Source organism: Nicotiana tabacum, chromosome 3 (assembly GCF_000715075.1).
Source record: "Nicotiana tabacum cultivar K326 chromosome 3, ASM71507v2, whole genome shotgun sequence".
In the NCBI taxonomy this organism is placed as follows: domain Eukaryota; kingdom Viridiplantae; phylum Streptophyta; class Magnoliopsida; order Solanales; family Solanaceae; genus Nicotiana; species Nicotiana tabacum.
This window is the reverse complement of record NC_134082.1, coordinates 87,162,703-87,178,959: the sequence shown is the minus strand read 5'-3', so window position 1 is coordinate 87,178,959 and position 16,257 is coordinate 87,162,703.

Here is a 16,257-nt window from a genome sequence, read left to right as displayed (position 1 = left end):
AAATTAACCAAAGAAAATCATACACAATATCTCTTGACCGCATCGGAATTGATGGCCATTTCTACACATTTGCCTTCTATATCTTTTAAATACAAAGCGTCATTTGACAACACTCTAGTTATGATGAATGACCCCTGCCAGTTTGGAGCGAACATGCCTTTGACCTCAGCCTGATGTGGAAGGATACGTCTTAACACTTGCTGACCTACTTCAAACTTACGTGGACGCACCTTCTTATTATATGCTCTTGCCATTCTTTGTTGATACAATTGGCCATGACACACTGCTGCCAGTCTTTTTTCGTCGATCAAACTCAGTTGTTCCAAGTAGGTTTTGACCACTCATTGTCATCAATTTCAGCCTCGGCGACAATCTGGAGGGACGAGATTTCAATTTTCGCGGGTATTACCGCCTTAGTGCCATATACCAACAAATAAAGAGTTGCCCCTACTGACGTACGAACAGTAGTGCGATAACCCAACAATGCAAACGACAGCTTTTCATGCCACTGCCTAGAACCCTCTACCATTTTTCGAAGTATCTTCTTTATATTCTTGTTGGCCGCCTCAACTGCTCCATTTGCCTTACGACAGTACGGGGTAGAATTGCGATATGTTATCTTGAACTGTTGACATATCTCTTTCATCAGATGACTATTGAGATTAGCCCCATTGTCTATAATGATCACCTTTGGTATCGCAAACCGGCAAATGATATTTGAGTGCACAAAATCAACCACCGCCTTCTTGGTTACAGACTTGAATGTTTTAGCCTCTACCCACTTGGTGAAATAGTCTATGGCCACCAGATTGAACCTGTGCCCGTTTGATGCTGATGGCTCAATTGGCCCAATGACATCCATGCCCCAAGCGACAAAGGGCCATGATGCGGACATTGTATGTAATTCAGATGGTGGAGAATGAATCAAATCTCCATTCACTTGGCACTGATGACATTTACGCACGAAACTGATACAATCTCGCTCCATAGTGAGCCAATAATAACCTGCTCGAAGAATCTTCTTTGCCGCACGTACCTACTCATGTGCGGTCCACAGACTCCAAAATGTACTTCGGTCATAATAGCTGTAGCCTGCCTAGCATCTATGCATCTCAACAGCCCAAGGTCCGGAGTCCTTTTGTACAGAACCCCTAAACTGAAGAAAAATCCACTTGTCAACCGTCGAATTGTTCTCTTTTGATCACCTGTGGCTTGTATTGGATACACCTCCATCCTGATGTATTCCTTGATATCGTGAAACCAAGGCTCCCCATCGAGCTCTTCTTCCACCATATTACAATAAGCATGCTGATCGTGGACCTGAATATGCAATGGGTCCACATAAGCCTTATCTGGATGATGTAACATTGACGCCAGAGTAGCCAAAGCATCAACGACCTCGTTGTGAATCCTCGGAATATGCTTGAACTCTATTGATTGGAACCGCTGAAAAAGATCATGTAAACATTGTCAATACGGTATATGTTTTAAATCCCTAGTTTCCCATTCTCCTTGAATCCAGTGCACCAGATGGTCCGAGTCCCCCAAGACCAAGACTTCCTGGACACCCATGTCTACAGCTAACCTCAAACCCAGAATGCATGCCTTATACTCAGCCATGTTATTAGTACAGTAGAAATGAAGCTGAGCCGTAACAGGGTAATGATGCCCTGTTTCAGAAATAAGTACCGCTCCTATCCCAACGCCTTTCATGTTAGCAGCCCCATCAAAGAAAAGTTTCCATCCTGGCTTCTCGACCTATTCCAACTCATCAATGTGCATTACCTCTTCATCAGGGAAATAAGTATTCAAAGGTGCGTATTTTTCATCCACAAGATTCTCAGCCAAATGGTCAACCAATGCTCGTTCTTTCATCGCAGTCCGAGTCACATAGACAATGTCAAATTTTGTGAGCAAAATCTGCCACTTTGCGAGCCTTCCCGTGGGCATAGGCTTCTGGAAGATATACTTCAACGGATCCAAGCGAGAGATAAGGTAAGTAGTATAAGATGACAAATAATGTTTCAGCTTCTGGGCTACCCAAGTTAAGGCACAACACGTCCTCTCAAGATGAGTGTACTTAACCTCATAAGATGTGAACTTTTTGCTGAGATAATATATGGCCTGCTCCTTCCTGCTGGTGATGTCATGCTGTCCCAACACATACCCAAATGAATTGTCCAAGACCGTCAAATACAGAATCAAAGGTCTCCCTAGTTCTGGCGGGACCAACACAGGTGGGTTTGACAAGTACCCCTTTATCTTATCAAATGCTTCCTGACATTCATTTGTCCATTTGACCACATCATCTTTCTTTAATAGTTTGAAGATAGGTTCACAAGTTGTCGTGAGCTGAGCAATAAACCTGCTGATGTAGTTCAATCTCCCCAACAGACTCATTACCTCAGTCTTGTTCTTTGGTGGTGGCAATTCCTGGATAGCTTTGATCTTTGACGGGTCTAATTCAATACCTCGGCGGCTGACTATGAATCTCAACAACTTTCCAGACAGAACACCGAACGTGCATTTTGCAGGATTGAGCTTGAGATTGTACCTGCGAAGCCTTTGGAAGAACTTTCTCAGATCTCTGACATGGTCAGACTGCTTTCTAGACTTTACAATCACATCATCCACATAAATTTCGATCTCCCTATGTATCATGTCGTGGAATATGGTCATCATTGCCCTCATGTAGGTTGCCCCAGCATTTTTCAAACCAAATGGTATGACCTGATAGTAGTACGTTCCCCATGGCATGATGAATGCCGTCTTTTCTGCGTCGTCCTCATCCATAAAGATTTGATGGTAGCCCGCATAACAATCCACAAAAGAACCAATCTCGTGTTTGGCACAATTATCGATTAATATATGGATGTTCGGTAATGGGAAGTTATCCTTGGGACTTGCCTTGTTGAGATCTCGATAATCAACACACACCCTGGTCTTGCCATCCTTCTTCGGCACAGGTACAACATTGGCTAACCAGGTGGGATACCGTATGACCGGAATGACTTTGGCCTCAAACTGTTTGGTGACCTCTTCCTTAATCTTCACACTCATATCAATTTTAAATTTCCTCAGCTTCTGCTTGACAGGGGAAAATGCCGGGTCAGTGGGCAATTTGTGAACCACCAAGTCAGTGCTTAGACCCGGCATGTCGTCATAAGACCATGCAAAAACATCTTTATATTTGAACAGTGCTTTAATTATCTCTTCTCTGAGTTGTGGTTCAAGATAGACACTTACTTTAGTTTCTCTAATATTATCTAGGTCCCCTAAATTGATTGCTTCTATGTCACTCGGGTTAGGCCTCGATTTTTCTTCAAAATGGCTTAGTTCTTTGCTGATCTCTTCAAAGGCCTCATCCTCATCATATTCCGATTCATCATCACACTCTATTTCCTGAATTACTATTTTAGAATTAGATTGGCTTTTAAAACTGGGCTGGAGATTCCTCATGCATGTCATATTATCGAAGCCAGCAGAAAAAGAACTGTACAAGGAAGAAAAGAAAAACAAAAATAAAACTATCAGGAAGAAAGAAAAAGGGAAATTGCATTTCATTGAAATTAAAGATAACAAGGTTTATACATCCAAACGGACGGAACATAGAATCTGAATTACAACCCTGGAATAATCCAGATAAACTGAAAGAAAATCAAGCAAACTACCAAAACTCCCTCCAAGTAGGAAGAGGAGTAGCTTCCCAATTTTTAATCTTTGCACTAGGCCCCACGAACTGCACATCCGCTTTACTCGAACCCTCCCCAGCTTCCAACATGTTCACATCGACGAATAACCTCTCGAATTTTTCAATCAAATCTCCATCCACATTAACCACTGAACTGGGAACCGTCGTCACTGGGCGCTTTCTGGTACCGGGCCTGACAAATGATCTGGAAAGACGCGGGACCGGCTTTGGAAGGGTCCATGTGCTTTGTTTCATTTTGTGGATCTTCTTACGTCTGCGACTGTGGGCTTGAATCCCAAACCAAATGTATCCATGTTTTTAGGAAGAGAAACCGGTTGTACGATACCTTGTAGCGATGCACCCAAACCTTTGCCCGGTACAAAACTATTTTTCAATATTTCAACGGCTACCATGACTGATGCAGTAGCTACCCTTGGAGTTGGAACGCATTTCCCTTCTAGAATTTTCTCTACCGATACCATGTCAAAAACCTGATAAACTCATGGCCCCTTGTCATCTTCAATCTCTATGAACGGAACAATGGCGTCACTGGGAATACACAAATTATCTTCGCCGTGCACAACAATTTCCTGTTTATCCCATTCAAACTTAAGCATTTGATGCAGAGTAGACGGGACCGCTTTGGCAGCATGAATCCAAGGTCGACCTAATAGTAGAATGTAAGAAACAGCCACATCGAGCACCTGGAACTCCATAGTAAATTCAACTGGCCCTATTGTAAGCTCGAGCATTATGTCCCCGACTGAATCTTTCCCTCCCTCGTCGAATCCCCGAACGCAGATATTGTTCTTGTGAATTCTTTCATTATCCACCTTCAACTTGTTCAGAGTGGAGAGGGGGAAAATGTTTGCGCTGGAACCATTATCAACCAGTACCCGAGTAACCACGGAATCTTCGCATTTCACCGTCAGATAGAGGGCTTTATTGCTCAGTACCCTCCACGAGCAACTCATCATCAGAAAAAGTGACTCTGTTTACCTCAAATATCTTGTTAGCTATCTTTTCCAAGTGATTTACTGAGATTTTGTCAGAAACGTGAGCCTTATTCAAGATCTTCATCAAAGCCCGACGGTGCTCATCCGAATGGATCAATAATGACAATAATGAAATCTGAGCCGGTGTTTTCCTCAACTGTTCCACAATGGAATAGTCCTGCACTTTCATCTTTCTCAAGAACTCCTCCACTTCTTCCTCGATCACAGCTTTCTTCGCCAATACTGGGTTATCTTTGGAGGTCTTAGCTTTTCTCAACTCTTCGGGGCAAAGCATCTCCCCGATCGAGTCAAACCATGGGTCTCACATACTTCTTCTTTAACTTCTTTCCCCTTGTAAGTCACTATCACTCGTTCATAATTCCACGGGACCATCTTGCTGTTGATTATTGGTAATTGAGTTACCGCTTTGATAATGACAGGATCTGTGCGGACACCCTCCACAATTACTATAGGCTTGTTCGCCACTCTTGGCATAACCACTTTCATTCTTTCAAGTTTCCCTGCAACGTCACTTAGGACCCTTTCTTGACCCCACAGATGGTTCACTTTTTGTCCCGTTCAAATTCATCACAGACTTCTTACTTGTTGAATTTTCAACCGGCCTGACTTCACTGGACCGAATCATCATGACAGTTTGCGAAGGCTTCTTAGGCTCCCCTCCCTTATGCACTATCTCAATCATATTTGTCTCATGATGGGCTGGCAATGGGTTCTAGTTGATATTAGGTGCCTCCGGAGCTTGGACCTCAATCCGATTAGTATCAATGAGCTCTTGAATAGCTGTTTTCAATTGCCAGCACTTCTTTATGTCATGCCCCGGATCACCAGAACAATATTCGCAGCTCATGGAGCGATCAAGATTCCTCAGGGGAGGATTTGACAATTTAGGTTCAATCGGACTCAGCATACCCAATTGTCTCAACCTGCGGAATAAACTGGTATAGGATTCTCCCAATGGAGTGAAAGTCTTCTTCTTTTGCAACCTCTCATTCTTGGTGGCCTGATTGGGCCGGAAACCTATTCTAGGGGGATTTTGGTAGGCTCTTGGGGGTGGATAGGTATTTTGTGGAACTGGGCAAGGATTATGTGGAATTGGCGCATGCTATTGTGCGTGGGCAGGAGGTTGAGGGTATGTTTGTGCATGATGGATGGAAAAATGGGGATATGGTGGTGGGTAATAGTGTTGTGGTGTTCTATATGGAGTATGGGGGTAAGTTTGGTGATAGGGTCGAGGTTGGTTGTAGTAACGTGAAGGGCCCCTGAATCCGACCCAAGCTCCTGACTCAACTGTCGCAACGTCCTCTTTCTTCTTTTTCCCAAGTACACCTCCACAACCGTTTTGAAAGGCCTGGGTGGTCGCTTTGGTTGCTGAATAACTCATGATCTTGTTGGACTTGAGTCCCTCCTCAACCATGCCTCCCATTTTTACAACCTCATTAAAGGACTTGCCCACTGCTGACACCAAGTGACCAAAATAAGTGGGCTCCAAAGCCTGTAAGAAATAATCAACCATCTCACTTTCTTTAATCGGAGAGTCAACCCTCGCTGCTTACTCCCTCCAACGGAATCCATATTCCCTGAAAATCTCACCGGGCTTCTTCTCAATCTTTGTCAATGACAGACGGTCTGGGATAATTTCAAGATTGTACTGAAAATGGCAGGCGAAGGCTTGGGCCAAATCGTCTCATGTGTACCACCTGCTATGATCTTGTCTAGTATACCATTCCAATGCTGATCCACTCAGATTTTGGCTGAAATATGCCATCAATAATTCATCTCTTCCACCTGCCCCTCTCATCTTGCTACAAAATCCTTTTAAGTGTGCTACTGGGTCACCATGCCCATCATACCGATCAAACTTGGGCATCTTGAACCCTGCTGGTTACTGAACATCTGGAAATAGACATAAATCCTTATAGGTCGCACTTACTTGACCTCCCAGCCCCCTCATATCTCTGAACAATTGTTCTAAGCTTTTGACCTTTCTGATCATCTCCTCATGCTCAGGATTTTTGGGTGGCTTCTCGGTCTCCGCCGGGAGATCAAGATGAGGGGTGTAGAAATATTGTTCTGGAACTTTGAAGGTGGGTTCAGTGGGATAATACTGGTTGTCGTGGTTTGGAACAAAGGTTCACTGAAAGATCGGTGTAATGCAGCAGGTGAAGGTGCCACAAAAATAGGAGTGACTGGTGGAGGAGAGTATGAGACTTGTTTGGGTGGTGGAGCTTGAGAAGTATGGGAAGTGGTGCCATAGCATTGTTGGTAGAGGGGAAAAGATGGAGATGAGTTCACTGTGGGAGGTTCCTGAGGTTGAGCAAATGGTGGGATATAAGCAGGGTTGGCGGGATAAACCGGTGGTGGATGCCCCTTTGCCCAGGCTTGGTACATTTCATCCATTTGTTGCTTTAACTTATACATCTCCTCCTTCATCGCATTAACATCCAATTCTTCCACTTCTTTTGACGGGTCAACAATACTTGTCTTCGGTTTTTGGTTGGCCATGTTCAGCTTGTCTTTTGATCGGGTGTTGTAGGAGTGAGTTGCCAGAATGTCAATCAACTAACCACCTGCCTGAACTCAATACATCAACAACAACCTTGTTAGCGATTAGGCTTTTAACAGATTGGTAGCCGCATACTTTGGGGAATGAATGCACCTAAGCAGTTAACCATTTCTATTATGCATTTGATCGTCTGCTTGCGTCATCCCGACTTTTCCTTATTTCCATTTGCAATTTCTCTTTTTCCCCTTTTCTCTCTTTTCATTCTGACCTTTGCTTTTTCTTTGTTTTCATCCTCTCATTTCCCTCTTGTTTTGCCATTGCTTCTTTCTCTTGGTTTTCTTATTTCTCTCTCCTTTCTTTTCTTTTTCTCTCTTGATTTTCCTCTTTTTTTCTTTTGGTTATGGTCGAATCCTATGGAGATTGCCTACGTATCATGACTCCGCATGAATCAGACCGAGCGTAGTTCTGGGAGATATAAAAATAAGTAACAAAATATTTTGGGATTTTCAATTTTCATATATAAAAAACAAACGCTATTACAAAAACTCAAAACTAACAGACTCGAAAGAAACTAACAGACTCTGATGAAAGAACGAGATACAGACTCGAAAACAACTAACAGAATCCAGCAAAAGGAAAATACAGACTCAAAAAAACTGACAGACTCTAACGGAAAAGGAAATATAGACCCAGATGAAAAAACATGAATACATTAATGCCTCCAACCCTGCCTTAGGAACACCAACCGGTCTTGCAGCGGGCCTACTTTCCATGTCATCTTGGAGCCGATAGAGTTCCTCCATTATCTGATGGACGAAGATCATTACAGTGGCAAAAAACATGGACCTAGTCATGTACTCACATGCACTGCACTTCATGGTAATGTAGTCAGCAATCCTTCGAACTCTCTCTCTCTTATAATGCCCTTCTCTTGCAACAGACGGCCAATCTGACGGGATCTAGCTTCTAAGACCTGAGTGGCAGCGTGGTTTTGTTCTTGCAAATGCCGCAAGTCCCCTTCCAACCGTCCTATTAAGTCATAACAATGTTCTCTTTTAGTCTTAAAGTTTTTGGCTTGTTTAGCCATTTCACCTTCGAGTTGCCAATTACCTTTTCCCAACATGTGACCCCTCTTTCATATCTTTCTTTCATCTGTTGAACGAAAGTTGCACGCTTTTAGCACTTTTAGCCAACTTTGCTTGTGCTTTTTCCAGTTCAACTCAGCTTTCTACAGGTCATCTTCATGGTCACGTACCTTTTGATTAAGGTTATAAATAGACCTTTCATCTTTCCTGCTTCGGCCTGGGTTCTCGGCTTCAATTTTCAACTGTCGAAACTGAGCTTTGAGAGCTTCGTTTTCTCGCACCAATCTTCTCCTCTCACCCTCGGCCTCTTATGCATGTAAATCATTGTTGAAGGTGATATTTCTTAACTCTTCTCGTAGATCATGGATGATGTCCTTATATTCCTTTTCCTTCTCCCCCCAGGCTATCCTCTCCTGAATTTTATCATCAAAGGCTTGAACATGAGGCCTTTGGTGGGCCTCTCGGGCTCTGGCTCGTTATTTACGCAAGACATTTTCTCAAACCAAGCAGCATAATTTGGATCTACTTCCCTCTTGGCGATGTCTGGTACCTGGGTGCCATTTTTTAGATACCGGCAGCTATTCCAATCCTGCTGAACTACAGCTTCGGGCAATGCAGCTTCTGGATGTAACTCTATGACCTGGGTGCTTAGATCTTCATCTTCGGGCACAATCTAATACCTTCCCAATTGCCTCAAGACCCTCTGCGATGCATATGGCTGAATACTCCTTACACCCATTAACCTTAGGTAGCCCTTGGTAGCAGTCATATATATGGCTTCTATCCTCGGGAGCCATCCTATAGTCCACTCGACCTGACATGCGTTAAGAACTTTCAAGTGAGAGACCCATGCTTCAAACCCTTCTGGTGCGTTGTAATCTTTTACCCTCTCCTTGTAACTAGTGATGAAGTTATTCGGGCTTGAACCATAACTCATGAATCTGGGATGATGGTGAAGGTGCTCAATCAACCACATTTGCAAAAGGATGCTGCAACATTCAAAACATTAAGCCCCTGCTTTGCATAAAGTCAATGCTCGATAAATATCCGCCAGTACCAACGGGGCAAATATATGATCTTCCTTGGTAGTGAGGATTTGTGCAATTCCAGACATACAAATATCCACTGTCCCTTTCTCATTTGGAAAAACCATGATCCCCAAGAATGCCACAATAAATGCGAACCGGCGATGAATTTACCAAAAGCCCTTGTCTTGTTTGTTGCTCAGACCCTTTTCATGTGTTTCAAAACCAGCAGAGTGCCCGAACCTGAAGTATAAGAATTGAAAAGAACAACACCCGTTACTCACACGTTTTTTATTCGTCTGTTTACTAATATTCAGGAGGTCAAAGAACTTGTGCACCGATGGAGCCCTTGGAAATATAAGTTGTTACTTCCTCAAATCCCGTCCAAATTCAATGTACTCGGCTATTTCCTCCAAAGTAGGGGTGATCTCAAAATTCGAGAAACGAAAGACATTGTGGACAGGATCCCAGAAAGTTACCAAAGCCTTTATCAGATCTTCCCGTGGTTTGATCTCAAAAATGTTTATAAGAGCACCCAATTGCTTTTTACCCATTTCTGACCATCTTCGTCTAGATCATTCCACCACATACGCAAGTGCAACTAAGCCTGTTCCCTGACCACTTATGGCGGATCCTGGATGGTATTCATTCATTCCTGTGGAAGGTTAAGGTTAGAGTTGACTCTAGTTGACCTTTTGTAAACAGGTTTCCGAAGAAAAACAAATCAAAGGACCTTGATTTCTTCCCCTGTATGCCAATTTTAGCCAAATGACTGTTTTTGCAAATGTGGCCCCTTCCCAATTTCATATGAATTTTGAGGTCGGTGATGATTTTTTACGACACTTCACAAACTTGTCCGTTCTTTTACGAAAATAGCCCTTCAACAACTGAAAAATACTCTAAGGCTACCTTGGCAAGAACGACTTAAGACATTGCCGAAGCTGGACCAGCTTATTTTGTCCAAAAATCCAGACTTGACTACTAACTCTCTTTTTCTTGTTGTTTTTTTTTTCAAAAATAAGGCCGAACCTTATGTAGGTTGCCTACGTATCTCACATCCGGTGAGAATCAGACCTGCGTAGTACGGTCAGTTTTGACACATTTGGAAGAACACAGTGTTTGACTCTTTTGAAATAACTCTTTTTGAAAAATTTCTGCAGAGTTTCGGGACATTTTTCAAATACCGGAGTTTTTTAGAACCGGGCTTTATTTCCTTTCCTACATCACTCTTGGTTTTTCTTTTTGCTTTATTTTTCCTAGCCAGCCAGCATGCAAGCCAAAACAAATAAATGTTCACATAGCACATAGAATGCATCAGGTTGGTCTGTTATTTCAGGCACACTTGTCCTAGACGGACCCAACCCCTGTGTTGAGTCCCCTAAGTCGAATGCACATGATGCAAACAAACGTTCTTACTAGGGATTCAGTATGAAGCTGTGTTTTTCTAGGTTTAAATCCTGGGGTTTTGGTATAGACTTGGGGTACCCGAGCGGACAACTGGGGCCGAGGAGGGGGCGACGTACCGGGAGCACTAAAGTCTTCTCGGCCTTGTCGCTTGCCCAGCCTCACTCTATTTGGTATAATTTCAATAGAAAAAGCGGGCCACGCGAACGTGTGCACCATTTTCAGAAGACTCGGAAAGGTTGCGTAGGGAGACAGTTATATACGATTCAAATATTATAAAAGCGGTAAACAAATAACATTTAGCACAAAAGGTTAACAAAATACAATAATATCAACAATAAATAAAGCCAAGCAAAATCATATTAACAAGCTCGAATTCTTAAACCCTAAACCAAAGATTCTAGGTTCGATCCCCAGCAGAGTCGCCAGAGCTATCACACCTCCTTTTTTACCTACACCCCCGGAAGGGGCATATAATGGAGTTTTTTCAATTTAAGTGACAATCGAAATGAGATTTTTTTAAATTAAAATCAGAGTCGCCACTTGGGATAATTTATGGTGTCCCAAGTCACCTGTTTAAAATCCCGAATCGAGGAAGTTTGACTCTAATTACGGTCTGCGAACACAGAAATCCGGGTAAGGAATTCTGTTAACCCGGGAGAAGGTGTTAGGCATTCCCGAGTTATGTGGTTCTAGCACGGTCGCTTTGATCATACTTGGTTTATTAAAACCGTCTAATTACTCATTTTAGAACCTATGTGCTTTTACCTTTTACCACTTTTTAATAAAGAAAATTATCTTGAAACGAGTCACGCGTACATGTACCCATTTGTTTGGCGCATCAAAAATCATGTCACGCGAACGTGTCCACTATTTATAACGTTTTATTATTATAAGAAAATTTGGCCAAAGTTGCGCGAACGTATACTCCAATTTTGTTTTTAGGAAACGTAGTCATGTCACGCGAACGTGTCCATAACCGTTGTCGCACCTCCTTTTTCCGCGCCCGCGAGGGTGCAAGGGAGTTTTTCCAATTAAAGGACAATCGAGACGGGATTGGTATATTTATTTCAGAGTCACCACTTGGGAGATTTAGGGTGTCCCAAGTCACCAATTTTAATCCCGAATCGAGGAAAAGAATGACTCCATATTACAGTCTGCGTACCAGAAATCCGGATAAGGAATTCTGTTAACCCGGGAGAAGGTGTTAGGCATTCCCGAGTTCCGTGGTTCTAGCACGGTCGCTCAACTGTTATATTCGGCTTGATTATCTGATTTTATACAAATATGAACTTATGTGCAAATTTTATCTTTTAACCGCTTTATTATTATTATTGTTTTTAAAAGAAATATGAACATCGCTTAAAACACGTCTTTGGACTGCGTTACATGAAATGCACCCACAATCCGGAACACGTTTTATTTGATGTTTTGGGATTTGGATTCGGGTCGCATGAAATGCACACCCAGGCTTAAGAAAGTAAAATATTAAACACGCGCCTAAAGAGACTATCGCGTTATTATTTTGGGGAAGACCGTGAAATTCGCTAAACGGTCCTTCCGAATTCTAATTAAACCATACATTTTGTGAGGGCCCCGCAATCTATACGTTTTATTTGGCGAGGCTCGTCTCATTTTTATTTTTAAAGGATAAACCTACAATGACTATATTTTCTATTAAGTTCGTCTCTAAAATAAAAGAAAATCTCTTAATTATTTACATGCTGAAAAACGTAACTTATTAGTTATTAGTTTACGGCTAATGCGAATGGAAAATTGCGATCGAGTTTGTACAAAGAAAAACTGCTTTCATTTTATATTCTGTTATTCAATAATACTAGAACATGAGATTGACCATAATATCAAAACAGATTAATTATTCTCCGTAATTTAAACTAACATTATTAGATGAAGAAAGTATACATATGCAACCTCATTATTCATTAATCATTCAACTACATCTTTATACGAAGAAAGAACAATTATATTCAACCACAAATCTAAACAGGAGGAATTCAACAGGAACAAAGCCTGATTAATATTTCATTTTTTTGCTTCAAGCCGAGATTGTACAAATGTGTACCTGGAAACAGCAGTACAAGAACAAAAGAAGGAGAAGTCAGCAGCAGTAATAACACAGCAACAGCAGATTCAGCAACATCGCAAACCAGTACAGTAGGAATAGCAGAAAACCCAGGAGACTATAAACGACTCCAAGTATAGTGAAGAAGTAAAAGGCAGGAAGGTTCTGACTATTTCAGATCTTAAGCGAGGCAATGAAGCAGTAACTATTCTTTTTCAACTTCAAAACTCTCCAAAATGAATTCTGCCCCTGTATATTCAATGTATCCAGAATGTATATCGGGTGTATACTTCTCACTCCGCCCCCTCTTTTTTTCTTCTCTCTATCTAGTTTTTCCTCTCTTTTTTTCCACCCTTCTTCCTAAATTTTCTCTTCTATTTATAGCAAAATTTTCGAAATTTTCAGATTTGTTTTTTATTATTTTATTATTTTTTAATTAAAATAAATCCCACTTACAAATTGCTTTTATTTTTTTAGAAAAAGAAATCCCACCTTTATTTACTTTTATTTTTAAAATTCCAACTTTAATTACTTTATCTTATTTAAAATCCCACTTTTTATTTTTTTAAAAGAGAATCTCACTTTATTTAACTTTTCTTTAAAAAATAAACCACTATCTTTTCTTTTTCTTTTAAAAATGCTACTTTCAATTACTTTAAATTTTTTAAATTTTCAGATATCTTTATATTTATTTTTTAATTCCAACCTTCTTTTACTTTTAAATTTTTTAAAACTTTTTACTTTTTTTTTAAATTTTCTACATTCTTTTACTTTTTTTTATTTTTTTATTTTTTATTTTTTTAAAATCATTTCCGAAATTACTATATATATATATATATATATATATATATATATATATATTTTTTTAAATAAAAATAATAAATAAAATAAAATATTTTCGGATTTTTTTTTATATATATAAAAAAAACAAAAAATAAAACTATTAATAGTGATAATTCACTTTTTATTTTTATTTTTTTATTTTTTTGGTTTTGTTTTGTGTTGGACAAAAATGAAGAAGGGGTGTTGGGTTAATGGACTGGGTCGACCCAGTTCGAAATGGACTGGGTCGTAGGGAAGATTGGGCCATTTTTTGGGCCTATAGCTTGAAATTGAAGAAGAGGCCCAATTCCGACTTTCTTTATATTTTCGCTCTCTTTTCTTCTTTTATTTTTCTAAAACTAAATTATAAAAATACTTAAACTATTATTAAGAACTAAATTAAGTTATAAAGGCGCAAATTAACTCCCAATAACAATTAACGCACAATTAAGTATTAATTAAGCATAAAATTGTATATTTGGACATTAAATGCTAAAAATGCAAACGATGCCTATTTTTGTAATTTTTAATTTTTGTAAAACAATTTTAATTACTAACAATTGTAGAATTAAATCATACATGCAAAATGCGACTTATTTTTGTATTTTTTTATTAATTTAGCGAATAAACACGCACAGACAAATACAAATAATTCTTCCAAATATCACAAAATATCACAAAATTGCACACCAAAGAAAAATCATTTTATTTTTGAAATTTTTCGGAGTAATTCTCATATAGGGAAAAAATCACGTGCTTACAGCTGCCCCTCTTTGCCCGGAGACACGAAGGGTTTTCGTGCAAAGATAAAGCGAGCGATTTTTGCCCATCCGAGTACTCCGTTGAAGCATTTTTTTGAAAAAGATTTGACCGAACCTTTGCTTCAAAGGTTTCCTACATATCCTGGGCTAAACAGGAATCAGGTCAATGTAGTTCGAGAAATTTTGGTAGCTGGGACTACCGTTGGACTGCAATGTTACTGTTGTTGCATGCTATTACTACTGCTTACCGATCTCTTTGTTACACCGTGCTTAAAAAAAACAAGAAGCTAGGCTAGAGTACAATTTGTTTTTGTTGCCTTGCTTCCTTGTCGCCTTGCTTCTCTTTCGGTGCTTTACTTCTTTTGACACATGTACTTGAGTTTGTACTGTGACCTCTTGTTGCAACCTTCTGTTTCCCGGTGCCGGGGAATTTTATTGTTTCCTGCTGGGGATTCCTATTGTAACCCTCTGTTTTATTGTCCTCTGACTTGATTTTGAAATGTATGCCTCTGTTATCTGGGCGGGCTCCCAATTTTAATACTTGAAAATTAAAGACTTGAAATGTATGCCTCTGTTATCTGGGCGGGCTCCCAAGTTCAATGCTTGAAAATTAAAGACTGAAATGTATGCCTCTGTTCTATGGGCGGGCTCCCAACTTCAACAACAACTTTAAAAATGAATGTCATTCCTCTCTTCAACCAATACATCGCCATTCTGTTCTTCAGGGGGGGCTCCTGATTTCAACAACTTTAAAAAATAAAATCCTATTCGAGGGCGGATGAACCCGAAATATCCTATTCGAGGGCGGATGAACCCAAAATATCCTATTCGAGGGCGGATGAACCCAAATACCCTATTCGAGGGCGGATGAACCCAAAATATCCTATTCGAGGGCGGATGAACCCAAAATATCCTATTCGAGGGCGGATGAACCCAAAATATCCTATTCGAGGGTGGATGAACCCAAAATATCCTATTCGAGGGCGGATGAACCCAAATATCCTATTCGAGGGCGGATGAACCCAAATATCCTATTCGAGGGCGGATGAACCCAAATATCCTATTCGAGGGCGGATGAACCCAAATATCCTATTCGAGGGCGGATGAACCCAAAATATCCTATTCGAGGGCGGATGAACCCAAAATATCCTATTCGAGGGCGGATGAACCCAAAATATCCTATTCGAGGGCGGATGAACCCAAATATCCTATTCGAGGGCGGATGAACCCAAAATATCCTATTCGAGGGCGGATGAACCCAAAATATCCTATTCGAGGGCGGATGAACCCAAAATATCCTATTCGAGGGCGGATGAACCCAAAATATCCTATTCGAGGGCGGATGATCCCATTTTCAAAATCTTGGAATTGTCTTACCTCCGACTGTTTTTCTTCGAATCGTATTGTCTTGCTATCTCTTAAAACTTGAATTAATTTCCTCGTTCCTCCGAGAAAATTTTCTACAATGGCAGAAAATTTTCTGCCCCAGTTTTGGTGCTTTTCCTTGTTCCCCAGGTGGACGCCTGACTTCTGATATTTCAACTCTTCTTCCTTGTTCTCCAGGTGGATGCCTGATTGCTATTTCAACTGTCCTTCCTGGTTCTCCAGGTGGACGCCTGACTTCTGATAATTCAACTGTTTTCCCTTGTTCTCCAGGTGGGCGCCTGATTTCTTCTTCAATTTTTCATCCTCATTCTCCAGGTGGACGCCTGACTTCTGATAATTCAACTGTTTTCCCTTGTTATCCAGGTGGGCGCCTGATTGCTTCTTTGATTCTTCATCCTCATTCTCCAGGTGGACGCCTGATTTCTTCTTTAATTTTTCATCCTCATTCTCCAGGTGGACGTCTGATTTCTTCTTCAAATTT